This window comes from Pseudophryne corroboree, chromosome 4 (genome assembly GCF_028390025.1).
Source record: "Pseudophryne corroboree isolate aPseCor3 chromosome 4, aPseCor3.hap2, whole genome shotgun sequence".
Classification (NCBI taxonomy): Eukaryota; Metazoa; Chordata; class Amphibia; order Anura; family Myobatrachidae; genus Pseudophryne; species Pseudophryne corroboree.
In genome coordinates this window covers 226559902-226576282 of record NC_086447.1, presented here as the reverse complement: position 1 = coordinate 226576282, position 16381 = coordinate 226559902, and the positions used below count along the sequence as shown (strand labels likewise).

At 47.0% G+C, this 16381-nt stretch overlaps 1 protein-coding gene across 2 annotated transcripts in view; it reads right to left on the bottom strand.

Annotated features, from left to right (window-relative positions):
* The window catches only part of LOC134909253 (ceruloplasmin-like), a 219061-nt gene that overhangs the window by 193601 nt on the left and 9079 nt on the right, over nt 1-16381 (bottom strand). The gene's annotated exons all lie outside the window — the stretch shown is intronic.

Below are 16381 nucleotides of genomic sequence, written 5' to 3'. Positions count from 1 at the left end.
TATAGCAGGTGCTGTCCACGCCCCACTCAGACCTCACAGACTGTGAGCACAAAACCAGCGCCGGATTCCCTGCCGTGCACAGAGCCTGTAACCACTACACAGTAAAAACCCGGACCGGAGTATCAGCTGCGCTCAGGTTACTTCGCTAACACTTGCCTCCCGGTTGCCATGGCGACGTGGCAGCACAGAGCAGGAGATCCTAACACTTGGTCAGGGACAAACACATTTGCTAAGTTCTACAAGTTTGACACCTTGGCCGATGAAGACCTCAAGTTCGGTCAATCGGTGCTGCAGGATCATTTGCACTCTCCCGCCCGTATTGGAGCTTTGGTTTAAACCCCATGGTCTTGAAGTGGACCCCAGCATCCTCTAGGACGTATGAGAAAATAGGATTTTGATACCTACCGGTAAATCCTTTTCTCCTAGTCCGTAGAGGATGCTGGGCGCTCGTCCCAGTGCGTACTTTACCTGCAGTTTCGTTTATTGGAATTACACATGTTGTGTTATATTAGTTTCAGCATGTTGCTGTACTTGGTTTATGCCTGTTGGCGTGTGTTATGTTGAATGCCATGTTGTGCGGCATGGTTGAGGTGTGAGCTGGTATGTATCTCACCATTAGTATTAAAGTAAATCCTTTCCTCGAAATGTCCGTCTCCCTGGGCACAGTTCCTATAACTGAAGTCTGGAGGAGGGGCATAGAGGGAGGAGCCAGTTCACACCCATTGAAAAGTCTTAAGAGTGCCCATGGCTCCTGCGGAACCGTCTATACCCCATGGTCTTAAAGTGGACCCCAGCATCCTCTACGGACTAGGAGAAAAGGATTTACCGGTAGGTATCAAAATCCTATTTTTTTAAATTATGTTCCACATCATCTCCAATGGTTACACAGGCACTGACTAGGGGAAAAGGATACAACAAAAAAATTCTGGCCTTTACAAATGCAGGATCCTCTGTGATATATTATCCATTGAAGTGTAATACTTCCCCACAACTTGGTATTACTTTGGCCTAACCCCCATGGCTCTACACACCTCTGTGGATGTTCTTCTGCACCCCATGGCACTCAATCTATACTTTATTTCAACCTTTCCATGTTATTACTTGTAGATGAGTGTTTCTCTGGATTCTCCCCTCTTCTCCCTCTGACTCTCTTCCTTTCAGTTCTCTCTACTCTGCACCCTTTCTGTTTCTCTCACTCCTCTCTTTGTTTTTCCCTCTTCCTACCCCTTCTGTCAGGTTTTACCCTCCCCACCCCTTCTCCCTATCTCTCCTTCCACCCCCTCTCTTTTCTTCTACACCATTCTTGTCTCATCTCCTATCTGATTTTCTCTTCTTACTTTTACTCTGTGGTCCTTTCCTTTATTCACCTCCTATTTCAGGTTCCCTCTTTCCTTCTACCATCTCTATTGTTATCTTTCCCCTTCCACTCTCTCTTTTCTATCTCTGACTCTCTCTAGTATTTTCTCCTTCTGGGTTTCTCTCCTCTTCCCCTCTCATCTTTCTTCCTCAGGTTCCCTCACAATGTTTTTGACAAATTTACTAGTTTGGTGCCACTCTATAGCTATGAGTGCTTGTTTCCAACTGTGAATTCTAATCCTGTTTCTGTAAGGTTGTAGGATCATTTTTTAAAATATTTTTCTGTATTGTTTATATCATTAGAACCCAATTGCTTCTTAATAATATATATTCACCAGTGTTTTCCAGGACATTCATACTCCCATTCACAGTGCTGGTATGGTTGTGCAGTGGTGTGATGAGCATAACATTGATGTTATTCATGTGTGATGGCTTTTACAGTCACCAAATCTGAACTCTAGGGGCTAGATGTAAAGTAGTGTGAGACGGCTGGAGATACGAGATTCTGGCCAAACTCATATGGTTTTCTTAAAGCGCCAATCATTTACAAGGTCACATGTTGGATTTGAAAAATGACAGGAGCTGATCGGCAGGTACTTTATCTCCGTCCACCTTATCTCTGTCCATGGCTTAGTAAATACCCCCCAGCCTCACTTATGTCTTCTCTCCCCAACACTTTTAGGACTGGGCTATTCCTTCCTATAAGCACACCCTTACCCTCACACCCCCCTCATGTTGAAGGTGCTGACATAAGAAAACAGTCCTGTCCTAACAACATCTTCTCTTCTGCACCTTTTCCCTATTCCCTGGGAGTTTGGGCCATACTTACCTACTCTCCCGGAAGCTGCGGGAAGGAGGAGGTGGCCGGCGCGAAGAAGGAGAGACGGCCTGACCCGAAGAGCGGGAAGATCCTCTTCATATGTAAGTTGTCTCTCTCTCTCTCCCCCCTCCCTCTCCCTTCCCCCCCCCCCACTTGACACTTGCCTGCCGTACTGTATAAAATGGGGACACTTGCCTGCCATACTATGTAAAATGGGGACACTTGCCTGCCTTACTGTGTGAATTGGGGACACTTACCTGCCGTACTGTGCAAAATGGGGACACTTGCCTGCCGTACTGTGTAAATTGGGGACATTTGCCTGCCGTACTGTGTAAAATGGGGACTCTTGCCAGCGTAATGTGTAAAATGGGGACACTTGCCTGCCGTAATGTGTAAAATGGGGACACTTGCCTGCGTAATGTGCAAAATGGGGACACTTGCCTGCCGTAATGTGTAAAATGGGGATTCTTGCCTGCGTAATGTGTAAAATGGGGACACTTGCCTGCCATACTGTATAAAATGGGGACACTTGCTTGCCGTAATGTGTAAAATGGGGACACTTGCCTGCCATACTGTGTAAAATGGGGACACTTGCCTGCGTAATGTGTAAAATGGGGACACTTGCCTGCTGTACTGTATAAAATGGGGACTCTTGCCTGCCGTAATGTGTAAACTGGGAACACTTGCCTGCCATACTGTGTAAAATGGGGACTCTTGCCTGCTGTACTGTGTAAAATGGGGACTCTTGCCTGCGTAATGTGTAAAATGGGGACTCTTGCCTGCCGTACTGTATAAAATAGGTACACTTGCCTGCCGTAATGTGTAAAATGGGGACACTTGCCTGCCGTACTGTGTAAAATGGGGACACTTGCCTGCGTAATGTGTAAAATGGGGACGCTTGCCTGCCTTACTGTATACAATGGGGACTCTTGCCTGCCGTAATGTGTAAAATAGGGACACTTGCCTGCCGTACTGTGTAAAATGGGGACTCTTGCCTGCCGTACTGTGTAAAATGGGTACTCTTGCCTGCGTAATGTGTAAAATGGGGACACGAACCTGCCGCAATGTGTAAAATGGGGACACGTGCCTGCTGTAATGTGTAAAATAGGGACTCTTGCCTGCGTAATGTGTAAAATGGGGACACGTGCCTGCCGCAATGTGTAAAATGGGGACACGTGCCAGCTGTAATGTGTAAAATGGGGACTCTTGCCTGCCATAATGTGTAAAATGGGGACTTTTTTCCCCCCTGTTGTGGCCATGATGATGAGATCAGATGAGGCCACACCCATTTTAATGAGACCAAGCGCATGCTTTTTTTTTATATCCATAGGGGGGCACATTTTTTTTATGTCAATGGGGGGGGGGGGGACGCATTTTGAAATCTCGCACTGGGAGCCAAATTGGCTAGAAACAGCCCTGCAGGGAGATGGGGGCAGTAAGGCGGGCAGAGCTGACGGAGGGGGAGAAGGGGAGGTAGGCTAATAGAAATTAGAGACAGAGTAGGTGAGGGGGCTAGATATGAATGGTGAGGGGGTCAGATGAGATACAGGCAGATCCTCCATCTGAGACCCCCACAGGCAGATATGACAAGAAGACAGGGGAGGGGATGAGAGAGACAGAGATAAGAGAAGGGGAAAAAACCTGTAACACCAGACACAAAATATAGCAACGGCATATGATGTGTCTAAAATTCTAGTTCTGTATTTTACAGTTTACAATGTCCTCTCTTAGCCTTTTTAATTTGGTGGTGTATGTTGTTTAATGCCTGTTTGCCAAGTCTGCTCCTTTTGAGGAGGTGAATCTAAGTGACGCCAATGCTCACTAGAATGGCCCACTGGTAAACTTGCATATGGGTGTAAGTTAGAGAGGAGCGGGTTCAGTTCTCAGAGAACCGAACCCTACCGAACTTTGCTTTCCGAGCCCAGATCCGAGTCAGGCTCTGGTTTTCCCGCCTGACTCGGAAACCCGAACGCGGCAAAACATCATCTTCCCGCTGTCGGATTCTCACGGGATTTGGATTCCATATAAGGAGACGCGCATTGCAGCCATTTTCACTCCAGTCTCGGAGAGTGTATAGAGAGGACGCGTCCTCAGTGTTCAGTGTCTGTGTGGGGGTGGGAAAGTGGGGTGGCAAGTGTTGTGCTGCTCAGTCCAGTCCAGTGTAGTCACTCAGTGTATTGTGTGCTGCATCAGTCCAGCCAGTCACAGTGTTGGTGTTCTCTGCTGCCATATATCCAGTGTAGCTGTATAAAGTGGTGCTGTGTTGTGCAGACCAGTCCAGTGTAGTCAGTGTATTGTGCTGCATCATTCCAGCCAGTCACGGTGTTGGTGTCCTCTGCGGCCATATATCCAGTGTAGCTGTATAAAGTGGTGCTGTGTTGTGCAGACCAGTCCAGTGTAGTCAGTGTATTGTGCTGCATCAGTCCAGCCAGTCACAGTGTTGGTGTTCTCTGCTGCCATATATCCAGTGTAGCTGTATAATAAAGTGGTGCTGTGTTGTGCAGACCAGTGGTAGTGTCCTGTCTCATCAGTCATTCCAGTGACTATATACGCTGCTGCTATATGTCCACTGCTGCAGTATAATAATTATAACAACAACAACCTGTTGTGCTGCATCAGACCAGTGGTAGTGTCCTGTCTCATCAGTCATTCCAGTGACGATGGGGGTCATTCCGAGATGTTCGCTCGTTATTTTTTTTCCGCAACGGAGCGATTAGTAGCGAATGCGCATGCGCAATGTCCGCAGTGCGACTGCGCCAAGTAAATTTGCTATGCAGTTAGGAATTTTACTAACGGTTTTTTCTTCGTTCTGGTGATCGTAATGTGATTGACAGGAAGGGGGTGTTTCTGGGCGGAAACAGGCCGTTTTATGGGTGTGTGCGAAAAAACGCTACCGTTTCTGGGAAAAACGCGGGAGTGGCTGAAGAAACGGAGGAGTGTCTGGGCGAACGCTGGGTGTGTTTGTGACGTCAAACCAGGAACGACAAGCACTGAACTGATCGCAGATGCCGAGTAAGTTTGAAGCTACTCAGAAACTGCTAAGAGGTGTGTAATCGCAATTTTGAGAATCTTTCGTTCGCAATTTTACTATGCTAAGATTCACTCCCAGTAGGCGGCGGCTTAGCGTGTGTAAAGCTGCTAAAAGCAGCTTGCGAGCGAACAACTCGGAATGAGGGCCCATATACGCTGCTGCTATATGTCCTCTGCTGCAGTATAATAATTAAAACAACAACAACCTGTTGTGCTGCATCAGACCAGTGGTAGTGTCCTGTCTCATCAGTCATTCCAGTGACAATGGCCCTCATTCCGAGTTGTTCGCTCGGTAAAAATCTTCGCATCGCAGCGATTTTCCGCTTAATGCGCATGCGCAATGTCCGCACTGCGACTGCGCCAAGTAAATTTGCTATGCAGTTAGGAATTTTACTCGCGGCTTTTTCATCGTTCTGGCGATCGTAATGTGATTGACAGGAAATGGGTGTTACTGGGCGGAAACAGGCCGTTTTATGGGCGTGTGGGAAAAAACGCTACCGTTTCCGGAAAAAACGCAGGAGTGGCCGGAGAAACGGAGGAGTGTCTGGGCGAACGCTGGGTGTGTTTGTGACATCAAACCAGGAACGACAAGCACTGAAATGATCGCAGATGCCGAGTAAGTCTGGAGCTACTCAGAAACTGCTACGAGGTGTGTAATCGCAATATTGCGAATACATCGTTCGCAATTTTAAGATGCTAAGATTCACTCCCAGTAGGCGGCGGCTTAGCATGAGCAAATCTGCTAAAATTCACTTGCGAGCGAACAACTCGGAATGAGGGCCTATATACGCTGCTGCTATATGTCCACTGCTGCAGTATAATAATTATAACAACAACCTGTTGTGCTGCATCAGACCAGTGGTAGTGTCCTGTCTCATCAGTCATTCTAGTGACGATATACGCTGCTGCTATATGTCCACTGCTGCAGTATAATAGTTATAACAACAACCTGTTGTGCTGCATCAGACCAGTGGTAGTGTCCTGTCTCATCAGTCATTCCAGTGACGATATATGCTGCTGCTGTATGTCCACTGCTGCAGTATAATAATTATAACAACAACAACAACAACAACAACAACCTGTTGTGCTGCATCAGACCAGTGGTAGTGTCCTGTCTCCTCAGTCATTCCAGTCATTACTGTGCCACATATTGCGGCATATAATGCCCAAAAAATAATGTTGAACAAAAATTTTCAAGATAAAATAGTAGTGATGAGTAGTGATGAGTAGTGATTGCAGTACGGTACAGTAGGCCACTGCTCTACCTACCTCTGTGTCGTCAAGTATACTATCCATCCATACCTGTGGTGCATTTCAGTTGTGCGCAGTATATATAGTAGTAGGCCATTGCTATTGATACTGGCATATAATTCCACACATTAAAAAATGGAGAACAAAAATGTGGAGGGTAAAATAGGGAAAGATCAAGATCCACTTCCACCTCGTGCTGAAGCTGCTGCCACTAGTCATGGCCGAGACGATGAGACGATGAAATGCCATCAACGTCGTCTGCCAACGCCGATGCCCAATGTCATAGTAGAGAGCATGTAAAATCCAAAACACAAAAGTTCAGTAAAATGACCAAAAAAATCAAAATTAATAGCGTCTGAGGAGAAGCGTAAACTTGCCAATATGCCAGTTACGACACGGAGTGGCAAGGAACGGCTGAGGCCCTGGCCTATGTTCATGGCTAGTGGTTCAGCTTCACATGAGGATGGAAGCACTCATCCTCTCGCTAGAAAAATGAAAAGACTTAAGCTGGCAAAAGCACAGCAAAGAACTGTGCGTTCTTCTAAATCACAAATCCCCAAGGAGAGTCCAATTGTGTCGGCTGCGATGCCTGACCTTCCCAACACTGGACGGGAAGAGGTGGCGCCTTCCACCATTTGCACGCCCCCTGCAAGTGCTGGAAGGAGCACCCGCAGTCCAGTTCCTGATAGTCAAATTGAAGATGTCACTGTTGAAGTACACCTGGATGAGGATATGGGTGTTGCTGGCACTGAGGAGGAAATTGACAAGGAGGATTCTGATGGTGAGGTGGTTTGTTTAAGTCAGGCACCCGGGGAAACACCTGTTGTCCGTGGGACGAATATGGCCATTGACATGCCTGGTCAAATTACAAAAAAAATTACCTCTTCGGTGTGGAATTATTTTAACACAAATGCAGACAACAGGTGTCAAGCCGTGTGTTGCCTTTGTCATGCTGTAATAAGTAGGGGTAAGGACGTAAACCACCTCGGAACATCCTCCCTTATACGTCACCTGCAGCACATTCATCATAAGTCAGTGACAAGTTCAAAAACTTTGGATGACAGCGGAAGCAGTGCACTGACCACTAAATCCCTTCCTCTTGTAACCAAGCTCCTGCAAACCACACCACCAACTCCCTCAGTGTCAATTTCCTCCTTAGACAGGAACGCCAATAGTCCTGCAGGCCATGTCACTGGAAAGTCTGACGACTCCTCTCCTGACTGGGATTTCTCCGATGGATCCTTGAGTGTAACGCCTACTGCTCCTGGCTCTGCTGTTGTTGCTGCTGGGAGTCGATCATCATCCCAGAGGGGAAGTCGGAAGACCACTTGTACTACTTCCAGTAAGCAATTGACTGTCCAACAGTCCTTTGCGAGGAAGATGAAATATCACAGCAGTCATCCTGCTGCAAAGCGGATTACTCAGGCATTGGCAGCCTGGGCGGTGAGAAACGTGTTTCCGTTATCCACCGTTAATTCACAGGCAACTATAGACTTGATTGAGGTACTGTGTCCCCGCAACTGGGGGTGCGAGGAAAAGGCTAAGAATTCCGAGCCCACCCGCTGGCAGTGATGCAGGGCAGTCTGGTCCAGACTGAAGGACCTGCCAACGATTACTGACATGTCGTCTACTGTCACTGCATATGATTCTCTCACCATTGAAAGAATGGTGGAGGATTATATGTGTGACCGCATCCAAGTAGGCACGTCAGACAGTCCGTACGTATACTGGCAGGAAAAAGAGGCAATTTGGAGGCCCTTGCAGAAACTGGCTTTATTTTACCTAAGTTGCCCACCCTCCAGTGTATACTCCGAAAGAGTGTTTAGTGCAGCCACTCATCTTGTCAGCAATCGGCATACGAGGTTACTTCCAGAAAATGTGGAGAAGATGATGTTCATCAAAATGAATTATAATCAATTCCTCCGTAGAGACATTCACCAGCAATTGCCTCCAGAAAGTACACAGGGACCTGAGATGGTGGATTCCAGTGGGGACGAATTAATAATCTGTGAGGAGGGGGATGTACACAGTGAAAGGGGCGAGGAATCGGACGATGAGGAGGAGGTGGACATCTTGCCTCTGTAGAGCCAGCTTGTGCAAGGAGAGATTGATTGCTTCTTTTTTGGTGGGGGCCCGAACCAACCAGTCATTTCAGTCACAGTTGTGTGGCAGACCCTGTCGCTGAAATGATGGGTTTGTTAAAGTGTGCATGTCCTGTTTATACAACATAAGGGTGGGTGGGAGGGCCCAAGGACAATTCCATCTTGCACCTCTTTTTTCTTTCATTTTTCTTTGCATCATGTGCTGTTTGGGGACTATTTTTTTTGAAGTGCCATCCTGCCTGACACTGCAGTGCCACTCCTAGTTGGGCCAGGTGTTTGTGTCGGCCACTTGTGTCGCTTAGCTTAGCCATCCAGCGACCTTGGGGCACCTCTTTTTTTCTTTGCATCGTGTGCTGTTTGGGGACTATTTTTTTGAAGTGCCATTCTGTCTGACACTGCAGTGCCAATCCTAGATGGGCCAGGTGTTTGTGTCGGCCACTTGGGTCACTTAGCTTAGTCACACAGCTACCTCATTGCGCCTCTTTTTTTTCTTTGCATCATGTGCTGTTTGGGTACTATTTTTTTGAAGTGCCATCCTGTCTGACACTGCAGTTCCACTCCTAGATGGGCCAGGTGTTTGTCGGCCACTTGGGTCGCTTAGCTTAGTCATCCAGCGACCTCGGTGCAAATTTTAGGACTAAAAATAATATTGTGAGGTGTGAGGTGTTCAGAATAGACTGAAAATGAGTGCAAATTATGGTTATTGAGGTTAATAATACTATGGGATCAAAATGACCTCCAAATTCTATGATTTAAGCTGTTTTTGAGGGGTTTTTGTAAAAAAACACCCGAATCCAAAACACACCCGAATCCGACAAAAAAAATTCAGGGAGGTTTTGCAAAAACGCGTCCGAATCCAAAACACGGCCGCGGAACCGAATCCAAAACACAAAACCCGAAAAATGTCCGGTGCACATCACTATAAAATAGGGAAAGATCAAGAAGAACCAATTCCTCCTAGTGCTGAAGCTGCTACCACTCGCCATGACATAGACGATGAAATGCCATCAACGTCGTCTGCCAATGCCGATGCCCAAAGTGATAGTAGAGGGCATGTAAAATCCAAAAAGCCAAAGTTCAGTAAAAATTGTCTGAGGAGAAACGTAAACTTGCCAATATGCCATTTACGACACGGAGTGGCAAGGAATGGCTGAGGCCCTGGCCTATGTTCATTACTAGTGGTTCAGCTTCACATGACGATGGAAGCCCTCATCCTCCCGCTAGAAATATTAAAAGAGTTAAGCTGGAAAGAGCACAGAAAAGAACTGTGCATTCTGAGATGATATCACAAATCCCCAAGGAGAGTCCATGTGTGTCGGCGGTTGCGATGCCTGACCTTCCCAACACTGGACGGGAAGAGGTGGCTCCTTCCACCATTTGCACGCCCCCTGCAAGTGCTGGAAGGAGCCCCCACAGTCCAGTTCCTGATATTCAAATTGAAGATGTCACTGTTGAAGTACACCAGGATGAGGATATGGGTGTTGCTGACGCTGAGGAGGAAGTTGACGATGAGGATTCTGATGGTGATGTGGTTTGTTTAAGTCAGGCATCGGGGGAGACACCTATTGTCCTTGGGATGTAGAAGCCCATTGTGATGCCTGAGCAAACTACCAAAAAAGCCACCTCTTCGGTGTGGAATTATTTCTCCACAAATCCGGACAACAGGTGTCAAGCCATCTGTTGCCTCTGTCAATCTGTAATAAGTAGGGGTAAGGATGTTAACCACCTAGAAAGATCCTCCCTTATATGTCACCTGCTGCGCATTCATCAGAAGTCAGTGTCAAGTTGTGAAACTTGGGTAAGAGCGTAAGCAGTCCACTGACACCTAAATCCCTTCTTCCTCCTGTACCCAAGCTCCTGCAAGCCACACCTCCAACTCCCTCAACGTCAACTTCCTCCTCAGTCAGGAACATCCGTAGTCCTGCAGGCCATGTCACTGTCAAGATGGAGGAGTCCTCTCCTAACTGGGATTCCTCCAGAGGATCCTGGAGTGGTACGCCTGCTGTTGCTGCCACTGCTGTTGTTGCTGCTGGGAGTCAATCGTCATCCCAGAGGGGAAGTCGGAAGACCACTTGTACTACTTCCAGTAAGCAATTGACTGTCCAACAGTACTTTGTGAGGAAGATGAAATATGACAGCAGTCATCCTTTTGCAAAGTGGATAGCTGAGGCCTTGACAGCTATATTGGTGTTAGAGGTGCGTTCGGTATCCACCATTAGTTCAGTGAGACTTAGAGATTTGATGGAGATAGTGTGTCCCCGGTATCAAATCCCATCTAGGTTCCACTTCTCTAGGCAGGCGATACTGAGAATGTACACAAACGTCAGAAAAAGAGTCACCAGTGTCCTACAAAATGCGGTTGTATCCAGTGTCCACTTAACTACGGACATGTGGACAAGTGGACAAGTGGAACAGGGCAGACTAAGGACTATATGACTGTAACAGCCCACTGGGTAGATGTATGGCCTCCCGCAGCAATAACAGCAGCGGTACCAGTAGCAGCATTTTGCAAACGCCAACTCATTCCTAGACAGGCTACCCTATGTATCACCACTTTCCATAAGAGGAACACAGCTGACAACCTCTTACGGAAACTGAGGAACATCATCGCAGAATGGCTTACCCCAGTTGGACTTTCCTTGGGATTTGTGATATCGGACAACGCCAACAATATTGTGCGTGCATTACATCTGGGCAAATTCCAGCATGCCCCATGTCTTGCACATACAATTAATTTGGTGGTGCAAATTTTTTTTTAAATGACAGGGGTGTGTAGGAGATGCTGTCAGTGGCCTAAAAAATTGCGGCCCACTTTTGGCATTCTGCCACTGCGTGCCGAAGACTGGAGCACCAGCAAACACTCCTGAACCTGCCCCGCCATCAACTGAAGCAAGAGGTGGTAACGAGGTGAAATTGAACACTCTATATGCTTCAGAGGATGGAGGAGCAGCAAAAGGACGTTCAAGCCTATACATCCACCTACGATATAGGCAAAGGAGGGGTAATGCACCTGACTCAGGCGCAGTGGAGAATGATTTCCGTCTTGTGCAAGGTTCTCCAACCCTTCAAACTTGCCACACGTGAAGTCAGTTCAGACACTGCCAGCTTGAGTCAGGTCATTCCCCTCATCAGGCTTTTGCAGAAGCAGCTGGATAAATTGAAGGAGGAGCTAAGACGGAGCAATTCCGCAAAGTATGTGGGACTTGTGGATGGAGCCCTTCATTTGCCGGGATTCAAGGGTGGTCAGTCTGTTGAAATCAGAGCACTACATTTTGGCCACCGTGCTCGATCCTAGGTTTAAAGCCTAAGTTGTATCTCTCTTTCCAGCAGACACAAGTGTTCAGAGGTGCAAAGACCTGCTGGTTAGTAAACTGTGAACTCAAGTGGAACGTGACCCGTCAACAGCTCCTCCTTCAATTTCTCCGGCCACTGGGGCTGCAAGGAAAAGTATAAAATTTCCTAGCCCACCCGCTGGCGGTGATGCAGGGCAGTCAGGAGCGAAACCTGACATCTGGTCCGTACTGAAGGACCTGCCAACGATTACTGACATGTCTACTGTCACTGCATATAATTCTGTCACTATTGAAAGAATGGTGGAGGATTATATGAGTGACAGCATCCAAGTAGGCATGTCAGACAGTCCGTACGTACGTACGTATACTGGCAGGAAATAGAGGCAATTTGGAGGCCCTTGCAAAAACTGGCTTTATTTTACCTAAGTTGCCCGGCTCCAGTGTGTACTCCGAAAGAGTGTTTAGTGCAGCCAGTAACCTTGTCAGCGATCGGCGTAGGAGGTTACTTCCACTGAATGTGGAGAGGATGATGTTCATCAAAATGAATTATAAATTCCTCCGGGAAGACCTTTACCAGCAATCGCCTCCAGAAAGTACACAGGGACCTGTGATGGTGGATTCCAGTGGGGAGGAATGAATACTCAGTGAGGAGGATGTACACGGTGAAAGGGGTGAGGAATCGGAGGATGATGATGAGGTCGACATCTTGCCTCTGTAGAGCCAGTTTGTGCAAGGAGAGATTGATTGCTTCTTTTTTTATGGGGGCCCAAACAAACCAGTCATTTCAGCCACAGTCGTGTGGCAGACCCTGTCGCTGAAATGATTGGTTTATTAAAGTGTGCATGTCCTGTTTATACAACATAAGGGTGGGTGGGAGGGCCCAAGGACAATTCCATCTTGCACCTCTTTTTCTTCTTTGCATCATGTGCTGTTTGGGGCCTATTTTTTTTACATCTGCCACCCAGTCTGTAACTGCAGTGCCCCTCCTAGATGGGCCAGGTGTTTGTGCCGCACACTTGTGTCGCTTAGCTTGGCCATCCAGCTATATAATTGCACCTCTTTTTCTTCTTTGCATCATGTGCTATTTGGGGACTAGTTTTTGAATAGTGCCATCCTGTCTGTAACTGCAGTGCCACTCCTATATGGGCCAGTTGTTTGTGCCGCACACTTGTGTCGCTTAGCTTAGTCATACAGCCACCTCGGTGCAACTTTTAGGACTAAAAACAATATTGTGAGGTTTGAGGTGTTCAGAATAGACTGGAAATGAGTGGAAATGAATGTTATTGAGGTTAATAATACCGTAAGAGCAAAATTACCCCCAAATTCTGTGATTTCTTTTATGTCCTAGAGGATGCTGGGGTCCATTTTAGTACCATGGGGTATAGACAGTTCCGCAGGAGCCTTCGGCACTTTAAGACTTTTCAACAGTGTGTACTGGCTCCTCCCTCTCTTCCCCTCCTCCAGACCTCTGTTTAGAAAATGCGCCCAGGAGACTGGCTGCATATCAGTGAAGCTCTGCTGAGTTTGACTGAAAAAGACTTTGTTAGGTTTTTTATTTTACAGGGAAGCTGCTGGCAACAGCTTCCCTGCTTCGTGAGACTTAGGGGGGGGGAGTAGGAACCAACTTCTCAGTTAGTTTAATGGCTCTGCTTCCGCTGACAGGACACCATTAGCTCCTGAAGGGTACTGAACACAGCCCTTGCCTGGCTGCTGCTCACTCCCACAGCACTGCCGCCACCGCCCTAACAGAGCCAGAAGTCAGAAGGCTGGTGAGGATTAACCGGAGACCTGCAAAGAGGGGCCCTCCAGTCATCATGGCAGCATAAATGTACCAGCGCAGCGCGGGATGCTGCTCAGCAACATTTCTCTCAGCAAAGGGTACAGAGCGCGAGGGGGCGGGGGGCGCTCTGAGGGACATGATAAATCCTTACTCTCACTGGCAAAATGTACATACATGTGAGCCACTGATGTACACTACCCCCGCCAGTATAAATATTAATATGGCTGAACTGTGCCATTACAGGGGGCGAGGCTTCACCTCAGAATTGCTTGTAACATTCATTTGGCGCCATTTCCTCCTCACAGAGACGCCGGAGCGCTGATCCTACAGGCTGCTTCTCCTCACACATCGCTTATACAAGTACCAGGGTGTTATAGAAGGGAGGGGAGCACATAATTTATTGAAGTCTGCGGGTTTCACATTGGATAAAAAGCGCTGTTTTAATATATATGTATATTCATTGTATGTAATACATATAGGGCGCGTGGTGTGGACTGGCAATTCCCTCTGGGTCCCTCTGACAGACAATAGTGTAGGTCTGTCCCCATTAGCTCCCGTGTGTGTGAGTGGTGTGACTGTACACACGTGTACCATGTCTAGAGAAAGTAGTTCCCCAGAGGAACCATTTTTGGAAGCACAAGAGTGTTCTGAGCCTGTGTGAGTGAGAAAGCTGCAGAGTAATATGGCTAAACTAGCAAGAAAATTCTCTCAGTCTGAGGAACAGACAAAGCATTGGAGACAGTCTGTGGAAGATACTTTATTTGCTGATTCACCTACAACATCCACTCGGGACCCCTCCAGTTCCCAGAAAAGGTCCCTGGCCCAAATTATGCAAAGGGACACTGACAAAGATTCCAACACTGACGTCGACACTGGGGATTTGAAGGGGGTAGATCCCAAACTGGCTAAGAGCATTCAATGTATGATAGTCGCTATAAAAGAGGTGTTGGAATTTCCTGACACAACACCTCCACCTGAGGAAAAAGATTATTTTAAATTAAATAAAAAACAGGTGGTGACTTTTCCTCCGTCTAAGGACTTAAATACCTTTTTTGAGGTATTAAGAAATTTGCTATCCCTAAAAGGTTGCGGGTAGCATACCCTTTCCCTGAAGAGGATAGGCGCAAGTGGAAGTCACCCCCAATGATAGAAATCTCAGTCTCCAGATTGTCAAAGAAAATAATTTTACCTGCCCGGGGTCAGCTTCATCAAAAGAACCTGCTGACTGCAAATTAGAGATGACTTTAAAGTCCATCTATGTTGCTACGAGTACATTACCCAGGCCCACAAATTGCTTCTGCGTGGGTAAGTAACGCAGTTGAAAAGTGGGCAGATAACTTGATTGTTAATATTGACACGGTCGATAAAGATAACATGCTGCAAATTGTAGGTCATATCAAAGACTCTGCAGGTTACTTAGTTGAGGCTATGAAGGATGTAGGCTTACTGGGCTCACGGGCCTCTGCTATGGCGATTTCAGCCTGCAGGGCGCTCTGGATCCGACAATGGAATGCTGACGCAGAATCCAAAAGAAATATTGAGACGCTCCCTTACAATGGTGAGGCCCTCTTTGGAGAGAAACTAGATGCCATGATATCAACTACTACATCTGGCAAGTCAGCATTTCTGCCGTCGGCAGCTGCACCGGCTAAAAAAGTATATAATTCTCATACTATGCAGTCCTTTCGGCCCAACAAGTACAAAAAGGCTAAAACTACCACTTTTTTCACAGGAAAGGGGAGAGGAAAAGGTAGAAAACCTACAACACTCTCAGGCTCCCAGGAGCAGAAGTCAGCAACTACTTCTGCAAAAGCCACAACATGATGCTGGGGCTCCTCTGTGGGAGTGCGATGGGGTGGGGGCACGTCTACTATTTTTCAGCCAGGTCTGGCTTCGCTCATACCTGGATCCTTGGATTTTACAGATAATATCCCAAGGTTACAAGTTGGAATTTCAAGACCTTCCCCCATGCCGATTTTTCAAATCAGCCTTGCCAGTTTCTGCTCAAGACAGCACAAACGTCCTGAACTCAATACACAAATTATGTCAAGACAAAGTAATTACCTTGGTTCCTGCCGAACAAAGGAACCAAGGCTTTTATTCAAGCCTGTTTGTGGTACCGAAGCCGGATGGCTCGGTCAGACCGATTTTAAACCTAAAATCTCTGAATCTTTATTTGAAAAGATTCAAATTCAAGATGGAATCCTTGAGAGCAGTGATTTCCAGCTTGGAAGAAAAGGAATTTCTGGTGTCAGTGGACATCAAGGATGCTTACTTGCATGTCCCCACTTACCCGCCACATCAAGCAAACCTGAGGTTTGCGGTTCAGGATTGCCACTACCAATTCCAGACATTACCGTTCGGGCTCTCCACGGCTCCGAGAATATTCACCAAGGTGATGGCGGAGATGATGGTACTCCTTCGCAAACAAGGAGTCAACATAATTCCATTCTTGGACGATCTCCTCATAAAAGCGAGATCCAGGGACAAGCTATTCCAGAACATAGCATAATCCCTGAAGGTGCTTCAACAGCATGGTTGGATCATCAACTTTCCAAAATCCCAGTTTGAACCGACAATGAGATTATCATTTTTGGGAATGATACTGGACGCCGAGGTACAGAGAATATTTCTACCTGTGGAAAAGGCTCAGGAGATCCAGAGCATGGTCAAACAACTTTTGAGAACAAGAACAGTATAAATTCATCAGTGCATTCGCCTGTTGGGGAAAATGGTAGCGGCTTACAAG